Genomic DNA, 5,000 nt, shown 5'->3' with positions numbered 1-5,000 from the left:
GAAGCAAGAGACCACGTGGCCTAATGGATAAGGCGTCTGACTTCGGATCAGAAGATTAAGGGTTCGAGTCCCTTCGTGGTTGTCATCAGCATGATGGATCTTGATTGCTGTTGAAGAGCTTTAAAAGCCAGAAGTTGTTCTCGTTTTTGGAAACAAGCCATCTCAAAGTGTTGATCTGAACTTGATAAATCAAGTCGAGCTGTCAAAGATGCTTGATTGGAAAAGTTGTTCCCATGTTGTAGGAAACAGTCTGTCTCAAAGTGTGTGTGGTTAAATTAGCAAGAAGTGAATACATGTCGTTGCGGATAAGGCGTCCGGCTTATGGTGAGAAGATTGAGAGTCGCTTCCTGGTTGTCCACAGAATTGTGTTCCTTTCTCTGAACTAGATCCATCTTGACTCCTCTCAAGCTGTTGAAGATGCCTAATTAAGGAATGGTGTTCTTGTAATTGGAAACAAGCTATGTCAAAATGTTTGTGGTTAATTCTTAAGCAAGAGACCACGTGGCCTAATGGATAAGGCGTCTGACTTAGGATCAGAAGATTAAGGGTTCGAGTCCCTTCGTGGTTGTCATCAGCATGATGGATCTTGATTGCTGTTGAAGAGCTTTAAAAGCCAGAAGTTGGTCTCGTTTTTGGAAAAAAGCCATCTCAAAGTGTTGATCTGAACTTGATAAATCAAGTCGAGCTGTCAAAGATGCTTGATTGGAAAAGTAGTTCCCATGTTGTAGGAAACAGTCTGTCTCAAAGTGTGTGTGGTTAAATTAGCAAGAAGTGAATACATGTCGTTACGGATAAGGCGTCTGACTTATGGTGAGAAGATTGAGAGTCGCTTCCTCGTTGTCCACAGAATTGTGTTCCTTTCTCTGAACTGGGTCCATCTTGATTCCTCTCAAGCTGTTGAAGATGCCTAATTAAGGAATGGTGTTCTTGTAATTGGAAACAAGCTATCTCAAAATGTTTGTGGTTAATTCGTAAGCAACAGACCACTTGGCGTAATCGATAGGGCATCTGACTTCGGATCAGAAGATTAAGGGTTCGAGTCCCTTCGTGGTTGTCATCAGCATGATGGATCTTGATCGCTGTTGAAGAGCTTTAAAAGCCATAAATTGTTCTCGTTTTTGGAAACAAGCCATCTCAAAGTGTTGACCTGAACTTGATGGATCGCGACTCCAGTCGAGCTGTCGAAGATGCTTGATGGAAAAAGTTGTTCACATGTTGTAGGAAACAGTCTGTCTCAAAGTGTGTGTGGTTAGATCAGCAAAAAGTGAATACATGTCGTTACGGATAAGGCGTCTGCCTTAAGGAATAGTGTTCTCGTAATTGGAAACAATCTATCTAAAAAAATTTGTGGTTACTTCTGAAGCAAGAGACCACGTGGCGTAATCGATAAGGCGTCTGACTTTGGATCAGAAGATTAAGGGTTCGAGTCAGTTCGTGGTTGTCATCAGCATGATGGACCTTTATTGCTGTTGAAGAGCTTTAAAAGCCATAGGTTGTTCTCGTTTCTGGAATCAAGCCATCTCAAAGTGTTGAACTGAACTTGATGGATTGCGACTCCAGTCGAGCTGTCGAAGATGCTTGATGGAAAAAGTTGTTCACATGTTGTAGGAAACAGTCTGTCCCAAAGTGTGTGTGGTTAAATCAGCAAGAAGTGAATACATGTCGTTACGGATTAGGCGTCTGACTTATGCTGAGACGATTGAGAATCGCTTCCTGGTTGTCCACAGAATTGTGTTCTTTTCTCTGAACTAGATCCATCTTGACTCCTCTCAAGCTGTTGAAGATGCCTAATTAAGGAATGGTGTTCTTGTAATTGGAAACAAGCTATCTCAAAATGTTTGTGGTTAATTCGTAAGCAAGAGACCACTTGGCGTAATCGATAGGGCATCTGACTTCGGATCAGAAGATTAAGGGTTCGAGTCCCTTTGTGGCTGTCATCAGCATGATGGATCTTCATTGCTGTTGAAGAGCTTTAAAAGCCATAAGTTGTTCTCGTTTTTGGAATCAAGCCATCTCAAAGTGTTGATCTGAACTTGATGGATCGCGACTCCAGTCGAGCTGTCAAAGATGCTTGATGCATAAAGTTGTTCCCATGTTGTAGGAAACAGTCTGTCTCAAAGTGTGTGTGGTTAAATTAGCAAGAAGTGAATACATGTCGTTACGGAAAAGGCATCTGACTTAAGGAATAGTGTTCTCGCAATTGGAAACAAGCTATCTCAAAATGTTTATGGTTAGTTCTGAAGCAAGAGACCACGTGGCCTAATGGATAAGGCGTCTGACTTCGGATCAGAAGATTAAGGGTTCGAGTCCCTTCGTGGTTGTCATCAGCATGATGGATCTTGATTGCTGTTGAAGAGCTTTAAAAGCCAGAAGTTGTTCTCGTTTTTGGAAACAAGCCATCTCAAAGTGTTGATCTGAACTTGATAAATCAAGTCGAGCTGTCAAAGATGCTTGATTGGAAAAGTTGTTCCCATGTTGTAGGAAACAGTCTGTCTCAAAGTGTGTGTGGTTAAATTAGCAAGAAGTGAATACATGTCGTTGCGGATAAGGCGTCCGGCTTATGGTGAGAAGATTGAGAGTCGCTTCCTGGTTGTCCACAGAATTGTGTTCCTTTCTCTGAACTAGATCCATCTTGACTCCTCTCAAGCTGTTGAAGATGCCTAATTAAGGAATGGTGTCTTTGTAATTGGAAACAAGCTATCTCAAAATGTTTGTGGTTAATTCTTAAGCAAGAGACCACGTGGCCTAATGGATAAGGCGTCTGACTTCGGATCAGAAGATTAAGGGTTCGAGTCCCTTCGTGGTTGTCATCAGCATGATGGATCTTGATTGCTGTTGAAGAGCTTTAAAAGCCATAAGTTGTTCTCGTTTCTGGAAACAAGCCATCTCAAAGTGTTGATCTGAACTTGATGGATCGCGACTCCAGTCGAGCTGTCGAAGATGCTTGATGGAAAAAGTTGTTCACATGTTGTAGGAAACAGTCTGTCTCAAAGTGTGTGTGGTTAAATTAGCAAGAAGTGAATACATGTCGTTTCGGATAAGGCGTCTGACTTATGGTGAGAAGATTGAGAGTCGCTTCCTGGTTGTCCACAGAATTGTGTTCCTTTCTCTGAACTGGGTCCATCTTGATTCATCTCAAGGTGTTGAAGATGCCTAATTAAGGAATGGTGTTCTTGTAATTGGAAACAAGCTATCTCAAAATGTTTGTGGTTAATTTTTAAGCAAGAGACCACGTGGCCTAATGGATAAGGCGTCTGACCTCGGATCAGAAGATTAAGGGTTCGAGTCCCTTTGTGGTTATCATCAGCATGATGGATCTTGATTGCTGTTGAAGAGCTTTAAAAGCCATAAGTTGTTCTCGTTTTTGAAAACAAGCCATCTCAAAGTGTTGATCTGAACTTGATGGATCGCGACTCCAGTCGAGCTGTCGAAGATGCTTGATGGAAAAAGTTGTTCACATGTTGTAGGAAACAGTCTGTCTCAAAGTGTGTGTGGTTAAATTAGCAAGAAGTGAATACATGTCGTTTCGGATAAGGCGTCTGACTTATGGTGAGAAGATTAAGAGTCGCTTCCTCGTTGTCCACAGAATTGTGTTCCTTTCTCTGAACTGGGTCCATCTTGATTCCTCTCAAGCTGTTGAAGATGCCTAATTAAGGAATGGTGTTCTTGTAATTGGAAACAAGCTATCTCAAAATGTTTGTGGTTAATTCGTAAGCAACAGACCACTTGGCGTAATCGATAGGGCATCTGACTTCGGATCAGAAGATTAAGGGTTCGAGTCCCTTCGTGGTTGTCATCAGCATGATGGATCTTGATCGCTGTTGAAGAGCTTTAAAAGCCATAAATTGTTCTCGTTTTTGGAAACAAGCCATCTCAAAGTGTTGACCTGAACTTGATGGATCGCGACTCCAGTCGAGCTGTCGAAGATGCTTGATGGAAAAAGTTGTTCACATGTTGTAGGAAACAGTCTGTCTCAAAGTGTGTGTGGTTAGATCAGCAAAAAGTGAATACATGTCGTTACGGATAAGGCGTCTGCCTTAAGGAATAGTGTTCTCGTAATTGGAAACAATCTATCTAAAAAAATTTGTGGTTACTTCTGAAGCAAGAGACCACGTGGCGTAATCGATAAGGCGTCTGACTTTGGATCAGAAGATTAAGGGTTCGAGTCAGTTCGTGGTTGTCATCAGCATGATGGACCTTTATTGCTGTTGAAGAGCTTTAAAAGCCATAGGTTGTTCTCGTTTCTGGAATCAAGCCATCTCAAAGTGTTGAACTGAACTTGATGGATTGCGACTCCAGTCGAGCTGTCGAAGATGCTTGATGGAAAAAGTTGTTCACATGTTGTAGGAAACAGTCTGTCCCAAAGTGTGTGTGGTTAAATCAGCAAGAAGTGAATACATGTCGTTACGGATTAGGCGTCTGACTTATGCTGAGACGATTGAGAATCGCTTCCTGGTTGTCCACAGAATTGTGTTCTTTTCTCTGAACTAGATCCATCTTGACTCCTCTCAAGCTGTTGAAGATGCCTAATTAAGGAATGGTGTTCTTGTAATTGGAAACAAGCTATCTCAAAATGTTTGTGGTTAATTCGTAAGCAAGAGACCACTTGGCGTAATCGATAGGGCATCTGACTTCGGATCAGAAGATTAAGGGTTCGAGTCCCTTTGTGGCTGTCATCAGCATGATGGATCTTCATTGCTGTTGAAGAGCTTTAAAAGCCATAAGTTGTTCTCGTTTTTGGAATCAAGCCATCTCAAAGTGTTGATCTGAACTTGATGGATCGCGACTCCAGTCGAGCTGTCAAAGATGCTTGATGCATAAAGTTGTTCCCATGTTGTAGGAAACAGTCTGTCTCAAAGTGTGTGTGGTTAAATTAGCAAGAAGTGAATACATGTCGTTACGGAAAAGGCATCTGACTTAAGGAATAGTGTTCTCGCAATTGGAAACAAGCTATCTCAAAATGTTTATGGTTAGTTCTGAAGCAAGAGACCACGTGGCCT

General features: G+C 41.9%; 5 non-coding genes across 5 annotated transcripts in view; all 5 read left to right on the top strand.

Moving 5' to 3' along the window:
* The first annotated feature begins 9 nt into the window (after positions 1-9).
* Positions 10-82, top strand: trnar-ucg (transfer RNA arginine (anticodon UCG)). Its single transcript has one exon. It is a non-coding gene; the product is annotated as a tRNA-Arg (tRNA).
* A 413-nt stretch (positions 83-495) lies between these two features.
* trnal-uag (transfer RNA leucine (anticodon UAG)) lies at positions 496-568 on the top strand. The gene has a single exon. It is a non-coding gene; the product is annotated as a tRNA-Leu (tRNA).
* A 1,680-nt stretch (positions 569-2,248) lies between these two features.
* On the top strand, positions 2,249-2,321 carry trnar-ucg (transfer RNA arginine (anticodon UCG)). Its single transcript has one exon. It is a non-coding gene; the product is annotated as a tRNA-Arg (tRNA).
* A 413-nt stretch (positions 2,322-2,734) lies between these two features.
* trnar-ucg (transfer RNA arginine (anticodon UCG)) lies at positions 2,735-2,807 on the top strand. The gene has a single exon. It is a non-coding gene; the product is annotated as a tRNA-Arg (tRNA).
* Positions 2,808-4,987: 2,180 nt separating this feature from the next.
* The window catches only part of trnar-ucg (transfer RNA arginine (anticodon UCG)), a 73-nt gene continuing 60 nt past the window's right edge, over positions 4,988-5,000 (top strand). Inside the window, exon 1 of the tRNA in view lies at positions 4,988-5,000. This exon is cut by the window's right edge and continues 60 nt beyond it. This is a non-coding gene — a tRNA (tRNA-Arg).

This window comes from Osmerus mordax, chromosome 17 (assembly GCF_038355195.1).
Source record: "Osmerus mordax isolate fOsmMor3 chromosome 17, fOsmMor3.pri, whole genome shotgun sequence".
In the NCBI taxonomy this organism is placed as follows: Eukaryota; Metazoa; Chordata; class Actinopteri; order Osmeriformes; family Osmeridae; genus Osmerus; species Osmerus mordax.
The sequence above is the reverse complement of the archived record's forward strand: the minus strand, read 5'-3'. Positions and strand labels throughout refer to the sequence as shown.